The 27,601-nt window shown below is 48.1% G+C and overlaps 1 long non-coding RNA gene across 2 annotated transcripts in view; it reads right to left on the bottom strand.

Moving 5' to 3' along the window:
* Positions 1 to 26,206, bottom strand: part of LOC139591812 (uncharacterized) — a 74,313-nt gene extending 48,107 nt beyond the window's left edge. The window contains exons 1-2 of one of the 2 annotated variants that reach the window (XR_011679752.1): positions 25,799 to 26,206; positions 25,616 to 25,675 (exon numbers count right to left, since the gene is read on the bottom strand). This is a non-coding gene — a long non-coding RNA (uncharacterized lncRNA). Of the gene's footprint in view, positions 1 to 25,615; positions 25,765 to 25,798 lie in introns of those variants that run through there. The other variant, XR_011679751.1, reaches the window with a different exon arrangement.
* Positions 26,207 to 27,601: the final 1,395 nt, after the last annotated feature.

Below are 27,601 nucleotides of genomic sequence, written 5' to 3'. Positions count from 1 at the left end.
GGCATAATTTTTACATTAATCTCAATAGGACGCGTGTGGTGTAGATGGTTTCATTCCCTTAATTCCGCGCAGGAAGAGGGAGCGGGGGGGAGGGAGGAGTAGGGTGAGGACGATTTCAAACACGAATGTCTTCATTGTTTTACCGAAGTCGGAGTGGCCAGGCTGAGCAGCCCGCGGGAGCTGCCCGGACCCGCACCCACGGCTCGCCCGCGCTCGGCGCCTCCTCCCCCCGGCAAACACAAGGGATGGGAATATGGGAATATGGGAATATGGGAATATGGGAATATGGGAATATGGGAATATGGGAACACACTCTGCCGAGGTGTTTACGCGCCCCCTCCCTCCTCCGCAGCTGACTGCTGAAGGAACTTCGTGACCCGTACGCGGAGAAACCGAATATGCAAATAAATTGCTGGATATATTCCGATTTTTCCTTAAATTTCCCTGACACCCACCCCTCCAGCGGAAAATGCCTCTTCCTTTTAACAACCTTAACGATATTTGCTTTATCAAAAATAAAATCCGATTTATTTGGCTTTTCCGTTTACTTTCCGAAGCTCTCCGTGCTTTTCCGGCTTTATTCTTCTCCTCTTTCTTTCTTTTTCTTTCTCTCTTTTTCTTTCCCGCCTGGTGCTAGGCAAGCAATTGATGAAACAAAACAGATTATAAGATTAGCAGCAGGATTTTGTGCATATTAATGATAGGGAAGGGCACCGAATGGGTTTGTAATTGCAGATCTTGCGCTTGGGATTGGGAACTGTAGCCCTGCTACAGCAAAGACCCCCCTGTGAGGTTTTCACATTGGAACTTAGGGGAAAAGTGAAAAAGTAATTACCAGAGCACAACACTGAAATGTTAAAGCACTTATTCTTTCTTTCAGCGTTCTGTTTTAAAGGGGGAAAACGGGCAAAATGGAAAATAAATTGCTTTCAAATAAGTAGGTTAGCACCTGAATGCTGGTGCGCATTTTCCCGGCTTTTTTTTTTTTCCTTCTTTTTTTTTTTTTTTTTTTTTTTTCGGATTCTAGCAATTATTTAGCCGGGCATTGCCGACCATCCAAGCAGCAGAAAAGGGGGAAGGGAGGGCAGGGAGACCTCGGGAACACAGGGGTACTGCGCCTGTGAGGTTTGAAGCAAATATCTCCAGGAAAACTCTTCAGAGATGCCGTTGGAAATTTAGTGGGATTTTTCTGGGGCGTTGTTGTTTGGTTTGGTTTTTTTTTTTTTTTCTTTTGCTTGGTTTTGGTTTGGCGGGAGTTTTTTTGTTTTGAAATCGGGACTTGAAAGGAAAAAAGATTGCTTTGGTTTTCTCTTCGACACGAACATCAAACGGTATTTTAGCAAGGGATGCGTTTCACAACCACAAATCCCTTACAGGAACGGCGTATTCCTCGCAATATCGACAAGTAACCCGACACTGAATTTTCACTCTTATTAAGGGTTTCTCCTTCTTTCTTAAGCTGCTTCAACCCCCTCTGAGCTTACTTTTCCTAAACTCCAGATTTTTGCGTTTCAAACCCAGTGCTCCTTCACGGACTTTTCTAATCCTTCTCTCCCGTGATTAACGGCCAGAGATGGTTTAGCTTTAATGGCACCTACTCGCGCTTATTGTTTTAATTCTGTTTTCAACGGAAAATCAATGTATCTGGTGGAAATTAGGCTTTGAAAACTTTTTTTTTACGAGCCAATAAAACGGAGATTCTGCTCCTCGAGCAGTAATTCCTGATTTTGAATTGGAGAAGGAGGGGGGTCGGGGGGGAAACCAACTTTGACTGCATTTCATCCATCCCATCCTATCCCTCCAACCCTCTTCTCCCACTTTCACCTCCCTCGGGTTCAGAGCACGGCGAAGTCCCGAGGCAGGGCTAGTTTATAACAACTCTTATAAAGGTTAAAAAGCGGGAAGAAGGGAATGAAAGCTCGTGCGGGCAAGTCCACGATCTTCTCTTTTTCCCCATCGCTGCAGCTGGGGAGTGCGCACTCCGCGGAGGGAGCCCCGGCGGGGCAGGGGGGAGCACTGCGGGTGGCTTTGGGGGGCTCGGGTGGCTTTGGGGCGCTGGCACTTGCACCACGAGGTGCCCCGCAGACGGGAGGGGTGTCCTGCCCCCCCGGAGCAGATAAGCGGTGCCCGGGCGGCAGCAGGAAACTCCCGGAGCGCTCCGCACTGCCGCGGGACCGCCGGGCTGCGGCCGTGGGACGGACGGACGGACGGACGGACGGACGGACGGACGGACGGATGAATGGTCAGTCCGCGGGGACCAGAACTGTCCCATGACTTCCTGGGCTGCTGCCAGGAGCCCTGGACATAGAGGAGAAAGGGAAGGGGAAGGAAGGCATAATGTGATTTAATCACATTCATTACTCTGCCACAAAAACGGCCTCCTCCAGCCACCCTCAGAGCCACAGCATCCCTTCAGTGGGGACCAGGGTGCCCCTGGAAAGGCCACCTGCAGAGTGGTGCACACACACACTCACACACAGTCACACACACACACACACACACACACACACACACACTCACACACACACACTCACACTCACACACTCACACACACTCACTCACACTCACAAACTCACACACACACTCACACTCACACACACACTCACACTCACACTCACACACTGACACACACACTCACACACACACACACTCACACACACACTCACACACACTCACACTCACACACTGACACACACACTCACACACACACTCACACACACTCACACACTCACACTCACACTCACACACTGACACACACACTCATACTCACACACACTCACACACACAAACTCACACTCACACACTCACACTCACACTCACACACACACACACACACACAAACTCACACACACACTCACACACACTCACACTCACACACTGACACACACACTCACACACACACACTCACACACACTCACACACTCACACTCACACTCACACACTGACACACACACTCATACTCACACACACTCACACACACAAACTCACACTCACACACTCACACTCACACTCACACACACACACACACACACAAACTCACACACACACTCACACACTCACACTCACACACTCACACACACACTCACACACACCCACACACACACAAACTCACACACTCACACACACATACTCACACACTCACACACCCACACACACACAAACTCACACACTCACACACACACACTCACACACTCACACACACAAACTCCAGCGTGGCACCAACAATGCTTGCAAGGGACAGCACAGAAATTCGTGCTCTCCATTTCCATCTCACCTTCCCTCCCCCTCACCATCCCCACCTGGTCTTGTCCTCGTGGTGCTCCTTCAAGCCTCCCTTTGCCTCCCAGCACTGGCTGTCCCTCACGGGAACAGAACAGGGGCTTTCCTGCTCACCCTGGGCTGCAGGGAATGGGATGCACAGTGGAAATGTCCTGTGTGTGCCACACTTCAAGCAGGGGAGAGATCAGACAGCCTCACTGTGCTTAGGGTTATTACTTCCCCAATTCACTCTGAAGCTCCCAAAATGTCATATCAAAGCCAGTACCATAAGGTGATGCTCAGAATGATGCCTTCAGAAGTGCAAGAGGCCCTGTTTCTAAATCTGTTGAAGGTGGCCACTGCCTGCTGGCAACATTTGAAACTGATCATCCTGATGAGAATGAGGATTAATAAATGCCTATGCTACCTTCTTGGGCCTCTGTAATTTAAAATGTGATTCCATGTAGCTTTGGATCTTCTGTTTAGAATTTTGTTCCTACTTCTTCTAGTGCTGCTAATGGTATTGAAGCTGTGCTGTCAAGCACAAACACCAGTTACGAATTTTCTGAGCTGAAGCTTGCTGAAGGTCTCTGTGTGACACATGCCTGCAATAACCTAGAATTATGGAAGATGTTCATGCTGCTGGGAAGACCTAGCCTAGGCTTCCAGATACCTGACTTCCTTCCTGGCCTGCTTTTGCAGTAGCCCCTAATACATTAAGTAGTGTTTGTGCTTGTCTGTTGCTCTATGGGATGCCACTGGAAGTGCTTTATGTTAACTCTCCATGTCCTGCTCTCCCTTAAAATGTAGCTTAGATACAGTTGGTAGTGCATGTATCTCTGCAAATCTGACCACCACTGACAGCCCTGCCTCCAGATTTGTCACCAAGAGGCCTCTGCTTGTACAACACAGAATTAAATACTTGCAAAATGAGAGGGAAACCAGTGGCAGTGGATGTGAAAGAGCTGTCTGCCTACATCATTGGTATTACTGAGTGAGAGCACAGGCCAGGGGAAATATCACTTCCACCCTCCTCAATCATCAGCACCTGGGCTGCCAGCGAAGAGTTTGTGTTTTACTGTGAACTACTGGAGGAAGGTTCCCCAGCTCTGTGGTGCTTGGTGGGAATGCAGGGAAGAGCCTTGGTCTCTGCCCATGAGATGCCTCCAGAGGAGCTCACCCTGCAGAGGCTGCCCATCCCTGCCTGCCCTGTGTGACTTCTGGGCCACTGGTGAAAGCTACCTGCTCATTTGAAAGCATTCAGGCACTTTCAGCTCCACATCATGGCTCTGCTCAGAGACCTCTTAAAATATGTAGTAGGGAGAGAAATCTGTTGCTTTCTTTTCCATCAGTTTTGAAAAACCAGTTCCTCCTGAAAGAAAGGGCCAGTCCTGTGCTAATGGCAGATCCTCTATTGGTGCAGTTCTAAGGTTTTGCAAAGAGTTGCAAAATGGAGAGGCGAGCTGTGTTAACTTACTTCACCATATGGACTAGTTGGTGTCTAACATTTTGTTGAATATTAAGAATATGCCATAATTTACAGAAAAAAGGCAGGCAGTAAGTTCAGTAATAAAAGGTAAATATGTCTCTACATTGTGGCTATATTAGGAATTCTTTGTTTAATGTTTAACAATTAACAAATTCTTTGTTTAATGTTTTAACAAAAACCCAATTTTTTTAAGTGGGTATGTGAGGGTGATGTGTACAGAACACATTTACTGACAAAGCCTAAGGAAATGAGTGTATCTTTGTGCCTAGGTTTTCCTAAAGCATGCATGTTCCTGAGTATAGGCAGACAGAGAAAATTGGAAGGCTGTCCCATTTCATGTGGAGGGAAGATGTAAAGACATGTGCTTGGTTCTTGGCCTTGCTCCCCCATCACTGACATCAGTTTGTGTCAAGTTTACCAAAAAACCCTGCTGCTGTAACACTCCATTTGAGAGGCAGGGGGGAAAAGGATAATAAACTTTTTTTCTTTTAATTGCTTCCCTGGCTATAAATTAGCATGCATTGGGCTATTTTTTTTAACGTGAACAAAAGCACAATTGACTACAATTGCTTAAGCAAGGCTTAGGCAAAAGTAGGAAGGGAGTTCTGAGCCTCAAGGCTCCCCTGTGTATTGAACCTGAGCAGGGGGAGGTCTTGTCTGTGCCCAGAAGTTGAAGGGCACCGAGAGCTACAACAAAACAATAGGGATTTTTATGTTTCACTGACTGTTTTTGCAGCTGCATCTTCCCCCCTCCTCCTTTCCCCCCATTATTTCATATGAGAACCAAGTATGAAAATAGAAGCCATGGCTTTCCCTCTGGATACAGTCAATGTGCATAAAACCAGGGCAGACATCAGCAGAGAGCTAAGGTTGGTTATAACTCAGCGTTATGAGCAAAAGCAGAAATTGTTTTTTGCTTCTACAGCATATTTCATGTCTGCCACCACAGAAGTAAACACAGGGCTGAAGCCCAGCTGCATTGTGAGTTCAGTGTGCTCCTCTTTGCATCACTGAGGTTCCTGATGGCATTTGAAGAGAGGCTGCCAAAACCCACTGAGTTCTGCCTTTACAGGTCCCCTTCCATGCTTTCCTCCCATTCAGCCCTGGAATATCTGGCAAACCACCTTTTCCCGTGGCCAAAGCGCATCTGAGGGGATTTTTGTCCGGAGCTCCCTGTGGAAGCCCTTATGCTGCTTCTCCTCTGTTGCATCCAGTTAGCAGCCTGAACAAAAACCAACTCCAAGTAAAAGTAGATGGGCATGTAAAACAGCTTGCAAAGCAGATGTTAACAGAGATGTGGCCAAAGAGGTGGGGGAATTACTGCTAGAGAGCGGCTGAGAAAGGGCTGAGGAACGGGGGTAGAGAGGACAGATGCCTACTCCCTCATACCCTGCAGTGGAGTCACCCCTTGTTCTCTGCATCCATGAGCATCTTCACTATTGTAAAACAAGAAAGAATCTAATTGAAAGCCAGTTGCCCAATGAGATGAGTTGGTAAAGAAAAGGGATGAAGTTTCTCTAGAAAAGGCAGGTAAGGTAAACATTTGCCACAGGGCCTTCATGAGGGGGTAGCCTAGGTGTCTACCCAAGGTCTTCTAGGAATTTTTTATAATGTAGAAAATCTTTGATGCTACAAAATGTACAGGGATGGAACGAAACAAAAGGATAAAGAGCACTCTTAAAAAATGAACAAGGGAGGAATTGGAAATTTACTTTCTTACCCCTGTATTTTTTCAAGATGTTCTTGCATCTTAGTTTGCTGCCTAGATAGCTACACTAATGAACAGCTTCTCCCTTTGAAAATTAATTTCTTTCTTTCTTTCTTTCTTTCTTTCTTTCTTTCTCTCTCTCTCTCTCTCTTTCTCTCTCTTTCTCTCTCTTCCTTCCTTCCTTGCTTCCTTCCTTCCTTTCTTTCTTGCTTTTGACCTATAACACTGCTATTTAGAGAGATAAAGAAGTCCCTGTATTATTGCATGGGCCCTCCCTGATTTATTCTATGTTCTTCCTAACTCAAGCACCTTTGTCTCAGGGCAAAGTGGTGGTGGGCTGGAAAACCCAGATTATGGTCTTCTGAAGGGCAGGGACCCTGCCTCATCCACTACACATTCACTTGCAGAGATATCTGTCTCCTGAGGTACCTTCCCATTTCATTTATAAGGAGCCATGTGTGAAGGCCCCTCTCCCACGAGTGTGTCAAACCTCCCCCCATCCAGAAATCTGAGTAGATGCTGAAGGTGTGACCAGGCAGTTGTGACTTCCAGGGTGGGTTTTCTGTCAGGTACTGACTGCATTTCATGTATCAGTGACACAGCAGTGACTCCAGAGCACCAAATCTTTCAAGCTAAAACACCTTACTACTGCTGGTCAGGTTCTGAAGAGTTCTACATTCTTCAAAATGTGAGGTTTTTTAGTTTGCACCTTATTTTAAAACAAATTTACCCCAGAGGTAAATAATTCTCTTCTTATTGTATTATAGAATGGAACATTTGCAAAAGTCATTACAACCCTCATATTTGAATCAATATCAGACTAATATTCTGTTATCCAAAGTTGCCAGTTTTTTTTTTTGGCATTATTTTGGGTGATTTAAAAGTTGGTGTGTTCTTCACTGTTGCCATTAGAATTATATAAAGCATATTGTTTACAGAGCCGTGAAAATGCTTTAAAAGCAGCAATCGTCCAAATTGAAATTTATTTCATCGGAAAATGTCCTGAACATCCGGGTGGTAATAAACATCTTTCAACTGCATACAAACTGTGAATTGTATTTGAAATTAAATCCCCACATTAAAATCTGCATTGCTGAACCTCCCACTGGCAGCCACTGTTCTTCTGAATAGTGACATCTTCCCTGGCGCTGGTGGGGCCAGAGCTCTCGCACAGATGTTGCTGAATGGCTGCTTATCACTCTTCCCATACTGGGACTTTACAGCCACACATGCCAAAAAAGTACAAAGGATGCAAGGTGTGTGAGGAATACAGGGGGGGCACCTCAGATTTAGTAGCTATAGATGTTTTTGTCCTAACACACAAGGGTGGGAACTGCTTTATAAACCCCTATTAAAGCAGCATATTGCTGATGTCACAAATTATGTCATTTTTCAGCAAGCTGTTAGGTAGCAGCAGGATACTTAGAGGTCCCAATCTGAGTGCACAGCTTGAAGCCTCATCATCCATTGAAGTCAAGGAAATACTCCAGTCCCCTGGCCCTCTGTTTACAAATAATATATCAAGAATCAGGATGCCCACAAATGAACTTTTAGGCACTGAGCTAAAGGAAATATGTTTGTGAATGTGTATCTCTAGACATATATCTATCCATACTATGTATTAGTCTATTTTTGTATGTGCATTTGTGAGTAATGCAACTGAAGTCTGCAGTCTGACATGAGATTTTCTTTAAACCATGATTTTTCTTTATTCCTTGATATGCAGAGTGGATTCTTCGTGACCAGTTTTGCACACAAAATCCCCACCAAAGTTAATCCACATCAAAAAGGGGTATACCCACTACTCCCATTTTTTCTCCTCTTTAAAACAGTGAGGGTATAAAAGACCTCTGATTTAACAAAAACTACATAGGAAGAGATTTATCTATAATGGAGTTGTGCAAAATAAAATAGCAGAAATGTCTATATATTTACTCATTAGTACAGCAGAACAGCTTGTTGGAGGCTCTCCTCATCTCTTGGATAAACCATATTTACTCAAATACATGCTTTTCCCCCCCACTAGAGTGGAGTACATCACTGTGTTTTTCCAACCATTCACATGCACTTGGGAGACAGCAGCCTACATTAGAAGACATGAAATACGTAGTATGTGGCCTGAGGTTGCAAGACAGATGAAGAGAAGGAATTAAATCCAGAGCTAGCTGTGCCAAACCCATCAGTGGGTGCTTTAACCCCCCTCCCCATGCATTAGTGGGAGCTAAAGATGCAGTGTCAAGGCACAGCTTTGAATTGCTTGATTTTTGCCAGCGTGCTAACATCACTCCCCTGGCAGAATGAGGGTCCTGGCAGGGAGATGGATTAGATGGCCAAACGTGGCATTTTAATCCCCACACCCTCTCCCTACACCAATTCCAGTATTTTGCCACTCATTTACTGACGTAGTTGGCGGTAACTTCCTCTACTGGAAATATTACAGGGTTGGATTAGCTTTTCCTCTGCAGCTATCCCTGATTTAATTACCACTGCAGCTATCCCCCACTATCTGCACCATAAATACTGTTGCTTACAGAAACATGATTACAGGATTAGAGTTATTGGGCCCCCGCCCAGACGAACGCAGTGACACAGCATAGCACTGGCACCTCCGAAAGCTGCACTGACCTCAGGCATCTCTACATCAAAGGCCATGGCCACAATCTGAGCTTCATTAGCTTTCAAGGCTGAAGTTACGGGAGCACTACTTCCTCAGCCACTAATGGGAAACATTCTCCTCCATTTGCTGTTGAGGTGTTAAAAGTTTCTCTTAACATCAGTTACTGAGCTACAGCTTCACCGGTATCCCAGTAAAATAAAAATGAGTTGTGGAGTGGGAGCTGAGCTCAAATTGAAAAGCTATGTTGGACATCCCTTGCTCAAGGAAAGGGCAGTCACCAGTGCAGGGATGCTTTGTGAGGGACTACAGGGGGAGGTGCACCCCAAATCCTAGACTGGGAACCATAGGGAAATTCCCACAGCTCCTGAAGGGTTTCATGTGGTTGTAACCAACTGTTTAATGATGGAGGTATGTGAAGGAGGCCCTGGTTTTCATTTGTAGGATGTGATGAGGGTGATTATGCAGCTAGCTGCAGCTCAGAGCATCATCAGGTCCATATCCACCATGAGGAATCTGTGATCTGTGGTGATAACTCCTCCAGCCCCCCTGGGTGGATCTCAACCTGCCAAGAGCAAAGCTGGGGGGTAACATTTAATTCCAGAGGGAAAAGCTACTCAGCAAGGTCATAAAGCACTAAGTTGGACCTGACCGAATTTTTCCTTCTAGCATACATTCCCTATGTGGAAATTTCTCTGAAATTTCAGTATACATCAGTTTCCCTTTGCACAGCTGGAACATTTGTGTTTCCTTTGTCTTGTCTATTTAGATGATGTATTCTGGCATACAGGTCACCTCTTACTGCGTTTGCACAGCTCTAGCAAAGCAGTTTGGGGCTTGCAGTCATTTTTGCCGTAATTGAAGAAACCAGGTAAGTGTCTAGGTGATGTGAAAGAAACACCAAGGTTTCATGACTCCATCCAGAAGGAGGACAAGATATTTGTTCCATGAAAATTTTTGAGAATGGTAGGACAAAGTCCACCACAGTGAGCGCAGAAAAGCAGGAACTGGTTTTGAACAAGAATTAAGAGGCTGAAATACATAATTTGCATTAAAGAATAAGAATAAGAATAAGAATAAGAATAAGAATAAGAATAAGAATAAGAATAAGAATAAGAATAAGAATAAGAATAAGAATCGTTTTTTTAAATGAAAGAAAGAAAGAAAGAAAGAAAGAAAGAAAGAAAGAAAGAAAGAAAGAAAGAAAGAAAGAAAGAAAGAAAGAAAGAAAGAAAGAAAGATAGGAGAGTAGAATAGAGCTAGAGGGTTTACACTGAAGAGCCTGCTTTTCTTTTTTCAGTCCAGCTAGGCTTCTCTGGTGCTTTGCCTATGGGATTATAATTTCTACTTTTTGAGCTGGTGCTGGATAAAGTGGCTTGCCCATGAGCCTCCCAGCTGGGCCAGCTGGATAAGGTGGGCTGGTCAGGTGCTGCCAGGGATAAGGCTATGGAATTACAGGCTGGCCTCTGGAGCTAAGCTGCTCCTTCTCCTCAGGAGGTAGGAAACTTTCCCAGGTCTGAGGAGCTCCTTGTGGCTGGAAGATTTCGTGGAAGATATTAGCAGGCTCACATGCCACCTTCAGAGTTTTCTCCAGCTTGTATGTTTGATAAAGCTTAGAAGCTTTCTTCAGCTGGCAAATTTAACTTAATCTCTTGGGTTTGTTCTGCCCTAAGCATTCTGTTCGTGTTATCAGAGCTCATTTCAGTTTCCCAAGCTTAGGACTGGGTTAGGAACTGAGGCATGTTTAGAAACTAGAGTAAGAAGAATTCTGCTGATTTTCAGCTAAGTACATTTTCACCACAGAGATTTACAAAAAGGCATTTATTTCCTAGGTAGTTGTCACTGGATTTCTTCTTAAATTAAATTACTATCATTCAAAGAAATAGGAAATTCCTCCTTATGTGTACATTTTTCATGAATTACTGATTCTTTCCAGGCTTCCCCTTTCCAGGGCAGTGACCCCCAGCCCAAACACTGCAACAGCTCTCTGACCAGTGACGGCTTAACTATTGCAGCAGCAGCCACTGCTGTTTCTGTTACAGCAGAAACCCAAGCCCTTTGCTTTGCAAACCTGGCAAATATGTGACGTTAATTGGAAGCACTTACTCCCTTTACTAAGATCAGGGGTGGTGTGAAGGCATAGGTTGACCCAGGGAAAGTAAAGAGGGCTCTTCTCCCTGTCATCACCAGGACCTGCAGCCCTTACTATCATTGCACATGACACACATACAGCTCTACAGTCATTTTCATTTTCATTATTTCAATGGCTTTCATTCATCATTTTTTATAATTTTCATAATTTCCATTATTTTCTCACTTTGGGACAAAGCAGAGTGTGGAGTGTGGTACAGTTAAATGAACACAAAAAGGCTGAACAGAGGTAATGGGGTCCAGGTGAGAGAGTGGCTCTTTAGAGCTGGCACGTTCTTTAGAGGTGATGTATACCAGTTTCTGGTGTGTCACTAATGATTCTTGCTGTAATGATTTTAAGGTACTTAAGTCTCCGTTGAAGGGTCTAATCCAAAGCCGAGAAATGTGGACAGGAATTTTGTATTGAGAGGAGCCAAAAAAAGCAAAGTTTTAAAGATCTGGAAAAAAATATTTCTAAGATTGTCTTTATACAAGAAAATAAAATGGGTGAGGAAAACAGTTTTTCTCTTCCTCTGGCTTGCCAGCATGCTTTTATGGAAAACAGGGAGGTGATTTCAAGAACACTTGCTCCAGCCTCCTGTTCATAAGTAGCAGGAAGGCCTGTCAAACCTGTCAAACTCCTTGAGCTCCTGGGGTTTACAGACTTCTCTAACCTACCCCAAGCTAAACCACAATCCCATAAAGAAGCCTTTTCAGTAAAACCTTCTGCCATTTGCCTGAAGCCAACATATCACTCATTAAAAAAAAAATATTTCTCATTTGGAAACATCCCTTCCCTCTGTGCTCGCTCTCTCCTGGTGAAGCCCCGAGCAATGGCCTTGCACCATCAGTTTTTTGCAGAAATCTGCCACCACAGGGTATGTCAGAGCCCAGAATCTGCAGTCCATACAGAAACCAAAGCCTTGCTCGTCCAAGGAGAGTCTGGTTTGGGTAAGGACTGCAGAAATGACCTGGCTTCAATCAGAGTTCAAGGCCAGTGTTGGATGGCTTGCATTCATTTCTGTGCCTTGCCTCTTGGCGGACTTCTCCGAGCTCCTTGACTCCAGCTAGCTGCCAAGATGCATGGCCTACACTCTTTGCTAGAGATCTAGGAGAGACATCCTGGCAGCCTGGCCTTTGCCCTTTCCTTCACTCCCTATTCTGCCTCATCCTTTCCCTGAAATTTGGTGTGAAAACAAAAGGTCTGAGATAATTGCCACCAGTACCAGCATTCGTCTTCATGCTGCTCTCTCCAAACTCCCCTCTGTACCTGCTCTGCTGGAATATGGAAACATTCAGTGCCACAGATCCAAGATTCCAGCTGGCCATGGAACAAATCTCTGCAATGCTCAGGACCACTGCTCTGTTATGGTGTCTAATCCAGTGACAGAAATAAATAGTAGCCCCAAAAGAAGAGGGCAGACGTGAAGCAACAGTCATTTTGGAGGCATTTCTGATTTGTTTGAATGGAATTGCAGGGGCACATTCTGCCCTGCTTGACCATGGGTTTGTCAGCTATTTCCCAAAATTATTTTGGGCTTGTCCCAACTGGCATATGTCTTTGGCAATTATCTGACTAGTTATATGTCAAATCATTTTCTTTGATTTATAGGTGGCAGATCAGAGGACAAGGCACCATATTTTTTTCATGTACTTGCTGAGAGCAACAGAATCACACTCAAAGTCCATCGTGGCAGAACCATAGCAACACCATAATGAATAAAACAGTGATTCCTCAATGGGAGCAAAATGTGTCAACTTCAAGCTGCAATTGATTCACAATATGGGAGGCACACTCTGGCAAGAGTTAAACACTCATCAGTACATGTATCATAAGGGCAGAGGGAGAGCAGAAGTAAATCTGTTGACAACACAGTAAACAATTATACCATGAAAACTAAAGCAAAACTTAAAACATAACCCAAAATACAGGTTTTGAAACCTGGCACTTAGTCTGTGCTATGAGCTGAAATCTTCTTTCATTTTACATCTGCTCTTACTTAGCAAACAGCTAAAAACTCTTCAGCAGAGGCTGCAATGTTCATACTGTGTGAAAAAGGATCAGTACATGGACAATATTGTAATTGTTGTTGTCCAGAATGCAAAATATGAAAACAAAGTTAAAAGGAGAGAGAACCAGCCTAACATACTTCCTTAGGACCTAGAGCTACTGACTCCATAATTAAGCCCCTTAATAGACACAACCCGTCATGTGACAAGAAACATGAATTAATCTTCAGTTCATTACCCAAGTTCCCGTGGACTGGGACCTCTCCATGGCAGAGGAACACACACGTTTTGAGGTAATACTCATGCACAACCATGGATTTTATCCAGAAGTGGTGCATAGCCCTATTTATTAACAAACACATATAACTACTGTAGTTGTTGATTTTATAAATGTACTTGCAGGAAAGAATACAAATGTAGCAAGAACAATGGACAGAAATATTTAAGATGCTCTGACAAAAAACTCCTGCCTTGTCTTGAAGCTCTTTTCCCTTATGCTTCATGATTTTGTTACTTAAGCACAACCACTGTAGTTCAGGATGAATAATGGCCAGCAAGCCAGGAATCCTGTGTCCAAGGGCATGTCCTGGGCTCCCAATGAAAAGGATGAAAACACAGACACTTCCAGTGCACTTCCACAGCCTACTCACCTCCTCCATCCGTAAAGGACAGCGAAATACCCCAGCTCATTGCACTGCCTCAGACCCCGCACCAACCCTGATCTGTGTTTTGTAAGGGCCAGAGTCCTTACAAAAAGTTCACATAACAAGTAATTAGGATAAACCATCTATTTATCTGGGACCTGAGCAACTCAGGTGAGTAGTCAGTCAGACCCACTCCTGTGGGAGTCTGTGCTTTGGGTGTTAGGTCACATTTTATGATATAGCCAAGTTTGGAAAGGTACAGGGGAAAGTTGGAAAAGTGTTCATAGTTCCAAATAAAACAAGCAATGTCCTCAAAATTGTATTTACAAGTAGCCAGTACTTTGCCTCAGTTTTATGCATGTGCTAAAACTGAGGATTGTCACACCAGAGGGCTAGGGGGAGGCAGAACAGATCCCAGGACTGTTCACTTTGTCTGGGAAAGAGTTGACAGGATACACAAAACCAATGCGTGTTGGAGGCAGCCATGTTGGCTTCTGCTCCACTGTAAAGAAAAATATTTGCCACATGGAATCAGAAAACATTGGCAGGAAAATAAATTAATTTCCAAACCTGAAAAAGAGTGTTGCAAGCACTAAAAAAAAAAAAAAAAAAAAAAAAAAAAAAAAAAAAAAAAAAAAAACAGGGAAGGAGGAGAGTAACATTCACCTGGATTCTCTGATTTCATCTTCAAACTCTGACCCTATGATGGGCACATTTGAAAGAAATGAGTTTGTGAAAGAGATCTTAACAGTGACTTCTGAATGTAAGATGGGGAAAAGCATGCGTACCCATCACATGTGGGCTGGGACAAGGATAAACAGATACTTTTTGGAGGAAGGCAATGCAGCTCTCCCATCCCTGTTACCAGCACAGAGACGTGGCTGGCATTACAAATGTGTGCATGTAGTTATATATACACGTATTGGAAAAGGCAGTAGAAGAAGTCCCAGCTATAACATGCACTCTGCAAACATCCAACCTTCTACATTTCTCATTATTTACACCTTGAGTCAGCTTAAAACTCAGAAGAAAGACAAAAAAGCATATTTATTTCTAGTCAGTGTCATCAGAGAGTGGCAAAAACCTTTTGAGACATTTTGTCTCATCTACAACCTCCCATGCCTGTTGTCATTTGCCTCCTGAGCCTAATGGAAACCTGCTCTGGATGGTCTGTCCTTTGTTATTCTTTCAATTTCCTTGTCTTTTATTTATTTCCCTTGCCTCTCAAGAGCCATTCAGAGGTCCCATTACTTCCTGCTGGCCAGGGAAGGCTATGAGAACAAATAGTTACATTGGATTAAAATACACACACTGTCACAAGAAAAACAGAGGGAAGGGGGCAAGGGACTTGCTTAGCAAAGGGTGGTGGAAGTCATGGGACAGAGAGCTGCCAGAAATATTAAAGCAGGGTTTTATGTCAAGACTTCTTTTAGCCATGATCTCTGCAAGGAACAGAGCATCTGAATTCTTACTGTGGTAGTGCTGCAATTTGAACCTGCATATATTGAATTAGTTCAATGTTTCCTTTGGATTTTAAATGAAAGTGTGTTTGAAATAATGCAAATTACAGGTTTTGGCAGTGTGGATTCTCCTGGTGCTGGAGGGGCCAGTCACTGCTACAGCAGGAAGAGGAGAGCTCTCACACAGTGTGCTTCTCCTCTGCAGCAAAGAATTCACAGAATTCACAGAAAGGCGCTACACCGACCACCATCCTAGAGGAACACGGGACAATTGCCAGAACCATGGACAGCATTAGCCCCCCATCTCCAGGGCAAATGAACCCTGTGGTCCATGCTTGACCCAGGCAACAGCAGATTGTATCTGCTGCATTTGGAAATTTTCCTTTCTATCATCTGTTAAAAAAAAATATTAGCAGGTGCTGAAAATTGCGGCCTCCAACCTAGAGACCAAGAGCCAAAATACCAGAGGGGGAAAAGTCACTTCTAGACAACCACCTGACTCCAGAGTTGGATGAGCCAGAGAGACAATCTGCTGCTATGGGAGATGCCACATCAAAGGAGGGAAGTGGTAGCACCTCCTGCAATTAGTTTGGGTTTTGGATTGTTGGTATTTTTTTGAAGCTACAAGTGGCAAGGGCCAATGCCTTGCCTCTGTGAAGTTATAAGCCTGATGATCCTTTCTGGTGCCCTAAAAGAGTTAGACCAGCTTGCATCTGATCAAAAATGGTTAGAACACCTGTGCACCACCCAGAATAACAAACTAGTCATCTAACATTACCTGTGTAAATGGAACACTGCTATGTATGCATATCTCAGTGAACACAGGAAAATAAATTCTTATGTGCAATGCAATCACACACACACTGGTATAAAAATGGGCTGATATAAAATAAATATGCATATAGCTATGCCTTTGCCTATTCCAGCCTCCAGGTTATAGCATTGCCAATGTGTTGACATAAAAATGCAGTTTTATGGATCACATCTCAATAGGAATGTGTGAAAAGGGATTTTGTTTTGGCTACAGCTCGGTCTCTTAATATAATTATAATTACAATTTTTACTACTACTACCACTACCACAGTGAATTGGGAGCCCCCTTGGTTCTACGTGTGGTACAAATAACAAGAACAAGCCTGACCTAAAAGACAGGACAGCTGAAGGAGGGACAGACACAGCACAATTATCTCCAGGATGGAGTAACAGGACAGGAGGTGGATGTAGGATTCAGCTCTCCTAAATTCCAGTCCCTGGTGTGCCCTGGGTCCTCTCTGCCACAACTTCATACACGGCTTTCTCAGAGAAGAAAAGGGGGGAAAATTACTTTATTGGTGCAATGGGGGGGGTGGCTTTTGTTACAATTGGTGAGGCTTTGCTCAGTGTTCCCGGTGTTTTTGCAGCAGAGATGGAGTTTAGAGTGGTGAGGGTTGTACTGTGTGTCCAGAGCTGGTGGCTGGTGGCCTTGGCTGCACCTGGCCAGTTTCCCTGTGACACTGTGGCCACCACAGTGGCGGCTGAGCCACAGAGGTAGCAGCTGGCTCAGGTCACAGGCACACTGACAAATATGTGGGGGCAAGAGCCAAGCAAGCATTTCTTTTCTTCTTTCTTTTTTCACCTACCTGCCTTTATTAGGGCCATAGTGACAGTCATTGTGCTTTGTTTCAGCCTGAAAATCAGAAATATCTCTCCTTGACAGTTTGTCAATATAAAAGAGTTTTTAAAAAACCCTCCAAAGACAAAAAAAATTCACTCTGAGTGCAATTTTGGCATTTAGCAGATCTCTTGCTGGTCCATGCTGGGTTCTGCTGGGTGCTTTATGAAAAACCCTCTAAAAGTGCTGCTTTCTTTCTGACAGTGATCTTAATCACAGGCACACAGCCCGTGCAGCCAGGAAGCATCCCCACCACAGCCATTGCTCTGCACCAGCCACGCTTGTTCTAAGGTAGCTCTTTTCTGCCAGCTCTGGGGCTCAAAAAATGAAATAAAAGAGAATAAGAGCATGCCTTCCCCTCCCCAAAAGGAACATTTTGAAAGAAAGGGGCAGAAAATGCAACATGAGCCTCTCCAGTAAACGCAGTGGGCTCAGAGGCCCAGGAAAGCTGTCTGCCAGGAGGCCAAATGGTTTGCCTGCAGCTCCAGAAAAAAAAGAGACATTATTTTTGTTGAAATCGTTTAAAGAAAACAAAGGATGACTGCTACATGGCTGCTCGTGATCGTCTGGAGCACTGTGCTGTTGTGGGGTATTTCTGCCAACCAAATGGCAGCAAAATGCCGGTGTGTGGAGCAGGGCTGCACACAGGGATGCCTGCGGGACCAGCCCGGCAGCCCCGCACACGGCACCCAGCCCCGGGGAAGGGAGGGTGTCCTGCTCATTGTCTCCATTTTACAGGTGCTGAAAGGGAGGCTGGGGAGATTTGCCACCAAGGGGGTCTGTCAGAGCTGGGATTAGTGGTTGTGTACCCCAGCTCCCAGCCCTGTGCACTGACCACGTCTCCTGGAGCAGATCTGGGGGAAGATTTTTATTTCTCGCGCACGAGAGAGAAAAGAAACACCTTCCAGCTTCCAGTAAGGGAATTCTTTCTTTCTGCCAGTGCTGTGTTGATTTGTCTTAAGGCCAATGTTAGTATTAGCTGAGTTAGAAATCCATATTGTCAATTAAAACTTTACATCATCCCAGAGAGACCCTAAAGAAGATAGGCTTTCAGAAGCAAGAATAACCAGGTCTACATAAAGATGATCAGCAACAAGAACCACCATTTAGGAAAACTTGTAAATGGTCCTGCTCTGCTAGCTGTCCATGTAGTCACAAATATGAAATTATTTGCATGTATGCCACTTAAAAAAACTACACTACTCCAAAATACTTCTCCTGCTTTGGACTTCCTCTTCCCAGCCATCCAGCATCAATCCTGCTCTGAAACCCTTCAATGCCAAAAAGAGTGTGAAGATTTCCTACCTCATTACTGCCTTTCAAAGGCAGTCACAACCACAAAAAATAGACCTCAGGGAAGGGGGAGAAAATCTCTGCATGCTCAAACAGAGCCCCACCTGCCAGTTATCCCCTCTCCTTTGTGCTTTGAAGAAGTATCTCACCTCTTACAAGGGAAACAAGTTTGTCATGGAGGGAGATGTAGTTAGCAATTCTGTCTGTGCTTCCCTCACCTCCCCTGAGCTGATGGCGCCGTGGGCCCAGCGCTCCCTCCCATGCTACAAAAAGAAAGAGTCAGTCTTGAACTAGACTGATTCTCTGGCACCCCTGGTTCCTCCCAAGCCATGTATCTCCCAAACTGTCCTTTAAAAATGCAGTGCTGGTGGCTGAAGAGATGGTTAGCTAGCAGCAACTGGACCGTGACAGAAATGTGAGTTTATAACCTGGCAACACAATTTTGGCTCTGAAATGTAATTGATCCATTATGATCTCTGCACTCAAAGACTTGAGTTTTAAATAATCTTTCATTGAAAGATAATGTCCTGAGTGTATTTCAGCTTTAGTGAAGTTTAGTTTATGATCTGTTCCTGGCCCTTCCCAGCTATCAGTGATATTTTCCCAGTGCCCCTCTTGCTGCTTTAATGCTGCCTCAGTCAATAATACCTGCTGGAGAGGCAGCAGCATCTCTTGGCAAACTAAATGTGCACAGTCTCAGGAGTCAAAATCTGAATATGTATAGAGCAAGTAAGTAATCATTAATGCATAGCACGTCCCCTCTGGTCATTGAAATAAATTATTGACATCAACATCAACAAGAAATAAACCAGGTACCACCCCAATGGTTGAGATCCCATAGGTAAGCATAAATTATCAGAGTGCTTCAACATTTCTAAACCTTCTGAAAACAAAAGAATAATCAGGCAGTGCTGATTGTAAAGATGTGTGTGCCCATACATGTATGTCTGTGTTTGTGTGTGAGCATGTGTCACACCTTAATGTGTGCACACTGTCATCTTCTAGCCTTAATCATTTGTCTAAATGGCTGGTGAGGGATCTCTATAGCATCTATATGTGCACAGCCAAGATTCACACTTGCCATGCCAATTCTTATTGCCACACAGTCTACAAATTGCTTCTGGAAAAGTGTAATCCTTGTTTTACCTCTACATTTTAAAAATCATTTCCCCACGTATTATCTCTTCACGGTTCTGCACATTTATGCTTTTGCTCTCCAAATTCCTTGACTAGAATGTTATATCCCTGAACAGAAATATATTCACCCCTGCTATTTTTCTGCAGGAGCCTAGTTCATTCAGAAACAAGGAAAAAAATACGAATGATTGTTTTTAAATTCCCCAACATGCGGAGCTCAGACAAGCCACAGATGCAAATGCAGAAAGCAAATGTAGTGCTGGCATTAGGAAATGGCTGGGTTCACTGCACTTGTAAGAAAGCACCTTTATTATTTAGGCATGGTTGTAAGCTGCCATTTTGATATAATCCCTGGGTTTCTGGACTGGGTACACAGAAGCTGGCACGACACATCTACTGTAGCCCCACAATACCCAGCCATCAATCAAGCACCTTCTGCCAGCACTGAGCCACACTCATTCCCAGAGCTGGCAGCCACAGACAAGCCTGCACATCCATGTCACCAGCAGCTTGTGTATTGTCATACTGCTCCCTTTTATCACTGGGGAGCACCAGGGCCTGTGCTAGCACAGCAAATGGTGCTGCTGCCCTCCATGAGTCACAAGCCCAATGTTGCATTGGGGAATCCTGAGCTGGAAGGTGTCCTGCCATGTCAGAGCATGGGCACTGCCCCAGCGAGGGTAGAGGTGGGGTCCTTCCCTCAGGAGCTGAAGGATGCCCTCCTCAAAGCAGCAGACAGAGGCAGCAGACAAGATGTGCAGGGCCCTCTCTCCTGGGGACCAGCTTGGGCTGTCTGCACACTCATTTCAGCATTACCCTTCCCAGTCCCATATTTGGGCTGCCCAGCTGCCCAGCCAGAGGATAGGATACATGTTCCTCCCATCCCTGTCCCTGCTGGCTCATCAGACCCCCAGGTTCTCTGGGGAGAGGGGAAGCTGCAAGTGATGCTTCTGGTAGGGCAGCAGGTAAGATGGACTTGATGACAACTTGGCCCCATGTTTTCTGGCAGTCAGAATATTTTTTTTAAATAAAATCCTCCACCTTGATATTTTTGGTTTGCTTTAGATACAATAAATCGGTTTTGTAAAATTCTTAGTTCTTCAACAGATAGGCAGCTGAGAAAGGGAGGGAACAATGCCATAATCCCTAGGAAAGATGGGACTGCTTCTTAAGTGGCAAAATAATAAAAATAAAGAAAACACTACAAAACATTAAATAAGGCCACATCTGCCATTAAAGGGGACCTTGCTGTCACTCTGTGCCCCTTGCTCTGTGCAGTGGTAAGGTGTTGGTAGTGTTCTTGGAGAGCTCAGGGAAGAAGACAAGTGGATGCCAGCAGCATCATCTTTCTTTTGAGGTTGTTTTTGTTTCCCTTATATTCTGGGAAAATCCCTGTGGAATTTATTCTTTTAATGAACATGATCTGAGGGTATTTGGGTGAGACTGGTGCCTGTGTGGAAGGGCAGGTGTAGGTACATGCACGTTTTATGTGTGTCTAGAGGGGTTTTAGCTGCAATCGCAGACATTGTCTCTTTTTGGGTAAAACAAAGCAGAACTGGAGCAGCCAAGAGACAGAAGGACTTATGCTTTATGGTACCTTACAAAACACTGAATGTAGCTCCATTTATGTGGCTATAAAATGTTGCTAAATCATTCTTGCCAGCTCATTGCCATCTTGGACAACCAGGACTATTGACCTCCCTGCTTCTCTACTCCACTGGAAGAGCTCAATGCCAACAGCTCATTTTTGTATTTGGGCCTAAGTTCTTCCCATTTTCTCTACTTTTTTATTTAAGAGCCACATGGTGCAGAATTGCATGCACCCAGGTCAAAGTTCCCTCTCCAAGGACTTCCTGGCAGGTTCATACCCCTGAAAAGATCCCAGGCGCCAGCAGCAAGCATCAAACCCCACAGGTATGGTCCCAGGTTAATCTCATTCCTGCATTATATTTCTCTAACCCTGGCAGGATGCACTAAATGGCAAGTGCATCTGGCATATGAGCATTGCCAACTACAGAATAGAAATCTAAGTACTGATGAAGTCAATGTTGATAAAATCCTGGGCAGACTGCCCTGGGTCGAGTGATGGCATAAGGTAATTCAAGGTTTTCAGGCATTGCACGATGAACAGTTTCAAGGGAGGGTTTGGGTTTTTTTTTTTTTTCCTGTGCTAGAGAACAGGGGGGAAAGAATCCAAGGGCTGTCCCCAGCAGTTAGGCACACTTGGGCACTTGGGCACGGCTGCCGAAGCCAGCGCCTGGTGCTGCCCTGGATCACCACCAGCAAACTTGGAACCTGAAAATCTGCTCTGGGCCAAGCCTGCTTCCCTGTCCTGCGAGAAATGAGAACAAAAAAGTCAAAGGAGACCTCCCACAATGAGGGAATCTGAGGTAGAATCAAAGTATTCTGGGGTAGAATCAAAGCAGCAGGCCCCTGTCTTTGGCCTGCCCTGGCCCTTGGCCCATGGGATCATGGCCCCTGTGCCTAAGCTTGGTCTGAGCTGGGCTGGTTTGTATTTGGCTACAGTTTGAAAAGCTAAGTCTTATGTCACTGTGGAGACTCTGCGTTTTTGTGGAATTCAAATATTCCTTAATTGAAAGATATTGTCTTTTAGTAGAATGAAAGAAGGGTTTTTACTTCACTTTACATTGCTGTTTTAATTTACTCCTATTTGTCTTTAATAACTGGGTAGGACAACATTAAACAGCTGCTGTAAAATATTTGGTAGCATGGCCCCAGCTTCCAAACACAATCTGCCATCCAGGTTGGTAATGGCGGGTGGGTGTCTGGGAAGCTGCTTCCAGGTTTAGGACAGGGTAGACCCGACTGGATTTGCCCTGTTGACCCTTCTCTCCTCACCCATTTCCCACAGGACGCAGCTTCCCTCCTCCTTAGAGCAGATGAAAGGGATGTACCCTGTGAGAGGGTACAGCCTCAACAAATGTCCATGAGCTCCTGCCAGTGATGAACAGCACCAGGGGCAGAGGCTGAGGGTTGCTGGTTCAGGGACTGCGGGTTGGGCAGGCAGGGACAGGCCAAGCAAGACAGGCAGGGAGGGTGGCACGGGCAGGACACAAGTGGGACGGGCAGGCACGAGCAGGAACACTCGTGGCCAGGCAGGAGAGGCCGTGGGGCAGAAGGGACCGGAGCCAGAGGCCGGGGGGTGCTGAGCTGCCCCACACGGACACTGCCCGTGACTCCCTGAGGCTCCACCCGCGACATGCCTCTGCCGTGGGGCCTCGGGACGGCACAGCGGCAGCACCGCCACCCACCCAAACGGGCTTTAGCTTATAGAGCACGTCCGGGCTGGGAACGTGCTCCCGCTTCCATAAAACTCAGAGGCAAGGGCAGGACCCGCTCCTGGTCAGGGCAGGTGCCTCTGCCGCAGGCCGCCTCCGCTCCTTGGAGCCGCGCACAGCGGGAGCAGCCCCGCCACGGCTGCCCGGCACACTGAGGGGCTGGACGGGGAGCACGGATGGCCCGCGGTCCTGCTTTCCTCCTCCCTCCTCCCACGAGCAACTCGCCTCACCCACGGCTGACGTCCTGACTCGTCCGGCTGCAGCCAGCGCTATCTTCCCCACCTGCAGCTCTCCTGCTCTGCAAAGCCTGGGGTTATCCCTCTATTTCCAGCCCCATGCCCTAAAAATAGCACCCTACAACGCGGGCCGGTTCCCACGAATCCGCGTGAGCACTCCCCGTGGAGTAAATTGCGGGATTTGTAGGTCTGGGAGAAGGAGGAGGAGAGGATGGTACTGGTTTTCTCCCCCACGGGAAACACCTTTTTTGTTTTCAACGTTTGGGGTTTCGGCTCTGTGCCGGGCTCGGTCTCCTGCCCAGCAAGAAGAGAGCTCACCACGCTGGGACCGCTCTCAGCCGCCGCGCAACCTCCGCGCCCGCGCAGCCTCCCTCGCTGCCATCGCGGGGAACTCCCATTTATCCCAACCCTGGCGACAAACGCGCCCCGCTCGGCTTCTCGGACGGTCGTTTTCGGACAGAAGAGATTGGTTATGTTACATGTTAAAACGATTTAATATTAAAAATACATAGCAATTAAAATCACGTCGCGTCCCGGCTTCTCCGGGCAAATAAAGCACCTCTCTCCTCTCCGTCTCCCAGAGGATATTCAGGGGTTTTTTCCCTACTGTTCGCTTGAACTTGGGAACGTAGCCCTTGCACTAATGCCAAGCGGTGTTTTTGGGGCGGAGGGGAGAGAGGGTTCGCCCCCTGCCCCCACGGCGTGTTTTATCACCCGTGTGCCGCCACGGCAGCCCTGCCTACGCGGGGACCTGTGCCCTGCCAGCACTGCCAGCCCCCACTTGGGCCCTGCAGCTGGGGGGCTCCGGGACTCGCTCCCCTCGGCCGGGGGCGATGGAGACCCACCACGATAGACGAGGTGACCGACGGCACGGCGAGGGGCAGCACCATCGCGGGTGACATCTGCACCCTGCTCTGCACTTGTCTTGCCCCGGACCCGGGCTCTCGCCGCGTCGAGGATGGAAATTAAGACGAGATGGAAATCACTATCCATCCCCTCGGCCGGTAGGAGCCGACCCAGGCAAGTACCGGCGGGGCCGCTCGTCCCGTTCACCTCGACGGTTTCCGTGGGGAAGGACCGGGCAGCGGGGCGAGAGAGCCCCTCTGCAGGTGATCTGCCGAAATGTGGGCAGCGCCCGAATACCAAGAGTGGGGCTGTCGTCAGAGCCGAACACGGTACTGCTCCCGCACAGGGGCACACACAGCCCGACCCGCCCCCTCGGGTCTCTGCCTCGGTGCCTACCCGCGACTGGCACGCGTGGGGTGCAGAAGCCCCTGGGCTTGCGGGTGTGCTGCAGCCTCCAACGGGACATCAGCTCCCCTCCCTCCCTCGGGCGGCAGGCAGACACCCCAAAACAGCCCCCACTCCCCAAACCCCTGCCTGCCTGCCTGGAGAGCGTCTGTCTGGGAGCCAGCGCAGCCCGACGAGGGAGGGGGCTGCAAAGCCCTCCTCCCCCGGGCCGGCCCGGGATCCCGGTCCCGAGCCGGGCCCCAGCCGGGGTGCGCAGAGACGCGGCCGCGGCAGCTCCTGCGGCGGGAGAGAGGGGCTGGGGCTGTCGCCTGGGGGCAGCCGTGGCGCGGCCCACGCGTGGAGCCGCCTCCCCGTGGGGAGCCGCGATGGCAAGGCGCTGGCTGCGGGGAGAAGCAGAGGAGGCCTGGATGGTTACGTCGGGGAGTTTTTGCTCTTCTCCTCCCGCCCCTAAGACAGTCACGTCCACCCCACGTCCGATGCGGCTTTCCCTGCCCCTACCCGTCCCCTTTACTGCCCCGAAGCCCCCCATACGAAAGCCTTCTTGCTGCGCCCCCAGCGCTGAGCCCCGCTGGTTTCCCCCCAGCACGCACACCCAGGGCCGCGGGCAGCCGGTTCGCACCCCTTTTCCGTGCCCTTCAAGGCACCGAGCCGCTCTCTTTTGTCCTGGCTGCGGATGACCCATTTCCTCCCTTTCCCCCCCTTCGGCCCCGGCGTCCGTCCCACCCTCCGGTCCCTCCGCCCTCCTCCCGCCGCACGGCCCGGGAGCCGCACCGCGCCCGGCCCGAGCAGGGGGGGACACGGACACGGGAACCGGTGCCTCGTCCGCCCCGTGTTTGTTTTCCTTTCCTCCCTGAACGCTAGATTAAGACGTGAAGATTACACTTTTATTGTGGCGGCCGAATAATACCACGAGTCAACACACACAGCAAACAAAAGTGCTTGTAGTACATGGCCAACCCCGCTGGGAACCGGGCTGCGGGCTGCTGCAAAAATCAAGCTCTTCAGTGCTAATTACAAATAAATGATGATGTGCTCACTAAGTAATTGATTTAATGAAGTTCCTATGAAACTATTAAAACCGGGTAGAGGTCAGGCTGGAGACGCCCCAGAGCGCCCATTGTGGGATGTTTAACTCCGCCAATCTCCTCGGAAAGACATCGGGGCTAATAGGTGAAGTCACAGCTGGGTCGAGCTGACTTTTGCAGCACCGGCTCTGGCCTCCCCAGTTTCGCCTAGCGGCCCGCACCGCAAGTTCGGGGAAGCGAGTCCCACTGGCACACCCCCGGCCCGCTGTTCCCACCCTCATCCTCATCCTCCCCTCCCACATCTCTCTCCGGGAGGCGGCTGCTCGCTGCTGCCCGCTGAGCGCGGAGCCCCCCGGCGCGGCTCCCCGGGTGCCCATCCCGGTCCCGTCGGGGCTGCGTTGGGTACTCACTCTCTCGGCCCGGCCGCCTCGCTCGCACCTCAACCAGGGGCCTCCGCGGCTCTCCCCAGCCTAATTAAAGAGGGGAGAAGTGGAGCTCTGAACTTGTGTCTACCACTACAGGACGGCTGTAGTTCCACCCCCCCTCGGCCCCGAACCCCCCCACCCCCCTCGCGTACTCAGACACACACATACTTCTTGAAGAAACTTAAGCTAGGATGCCAGGTAGGGTGCTTGGGAGATTTTGGCAAGGTGCCTGGAAGGGGATGTGTGCCCATTTTTCCTTGAAGGGTTTTCTTGTTTGAAAGGCCATTTGGAGCGCTTCAGACGGGCTTGCCGAGTGAAAGGAAGAGGAGGAGGAGAGGGGGAACATAGAGATTGAAAAAAAAAAAAGTAGAAGACGAACAGAATCTGGCTATTGGGTTTCATAGCCTCACGCTTGGCTTTCCCCTCCTCACAGCTCAGGCAGGACAGAACTGAAGTGAACCATTCTTCCCCCCGCCCCATCCAATTAAGGGGTCCTCTAACCCGACCTCAGCTCTGAGCGCACTTTGGGGCAGAGGGTCCCCGCTGACCCCGGGGGGAACGGGGGCACACACCCCCCACACCTGCAAAGGATCCCTCTGCGCCCCCTTGCTTTCAACACCCGGTGCCTTTGGCAGGTTGAAAAGGAGCCGTACAGAAAAGAGGAGCCGCCCCCCAGTTTGCACCCCCGCTGTTGGCATTTGCTGAGAGCCGAGACGATGCCCCCACGGGCAAAGCCCCTCTCGGCCTCCAGCGCTCTCAGGGAGGGAGGGAGGGACGAGGCGCCCCATCGGGGTTCGAGGAGCCCCCCCCGACCGGGGCGGGGGGCGCCGGGATGGGGCCCGGGAAAGGCGTCTCCCCGAAATGCGGGTGCCACGGTGCTCCCCGCCGAGGGGAGAGCGGCGAGTCCCTAAATACGAGAGGGTAAATGCAGGGCGAGGCGTCCCGCCGGGTGTCCCCAGCGCTGTGTCCCCCTGCTCCGGTGGCTGCCCTCGCCCTCCCCGCTGCCCGGGGCGCACCGGGGGCTGCCCTACACCGAGGGTCGGCCTCACTGGCGGGGCCGGCCAAGGGCAGCGCCAGCGGCTGCCAGCATCGGCCGGGGCACAGCCGGAGAGGGGCACAGGCACACGCCACGGCTCCCCACGCAGCCACGCGTGGGCTCCCGCACGGGGCTGCCGCGGGACCGGAGGCTGTTCCTCCTGCTCCCTTGCAGGATTTTGGGGAGGGCTGTTTGACGCGTGGAGTTGGTGGTTTGTTGTTTTGTTTCTTTTTTTTCCTTTCTTTCTTTTTCCTCGTGGAAAACGATTAATTTGAAACAAATTAAGCTCGCCAGCCTCTTGTTTGCCAAACAGGCTGTTGGCAATGTGCAAACAGGCTCTCACCCCGGCGCCGTGCCCCCGCTCCGCTCCCTGCTGCCCTGCTCCAGCCTTAGACGCGCACCCTCCTCCTCCTCCTCCTCCTCCTCCTGTCGCTGCCCCACCGCTCCACCCCCCACCCCCCCACAACCCCACAACACCGCTTGATTACTATCTCCCTGTTGCCCTTAATGCACGATCCGGGTTTCTCTTCAGCCTCAAAATAAGAAGTGACACATGCACCACTAAACCAACTTGTGGGGAAAGCCCGCGGTTGAGAGGGGCTATTGATGGGAGCGCTGCAAAGAGACAAAGCTGGGGGCTAGTGGAATCAGATGCAGCCCTTAATTAACACCATCTTAAATAGTCCAACAGGCACTGAAGACAAAGTTGAAGAAAGACTTTAAGGCTGAGTGCCCCTCGACAAGTTCTTTTTTTTTCCTCGTGTCATTCAATATTTAATGCACTGTGCTTGTAATGCTACTACTGGTGCTCCTTTCTCAGCAAGTACATTATTTTTTCACGGTGCCCATGGCCAGGGAAAACCCTTTAGGCAAAGAAAATCAAAATGTTTGTTGTTTTGGATGACTTATAACTCTTGTTTAACACAAGCACTTTC

The sequence above is a fragment of the Agelaius tricolor genome, unplaced genomic scaffold (assembly GCF_023055355.1).
Source record: "Agelaius tricolor isolate 1412-34295 unplaced genomic scaffold, bAgeTri1.0.p SCAF_7, whole genome shotgun sequence".
Lineage (NCBI taxonomy): Eukaryota > Metazoa > Chordata > Aves > Passeriformes > Icteridae > Agelaius > Agelaius tricolor.
This window is presented reverse-complemented; position numbering and strand designations above follow the sequence as displayed.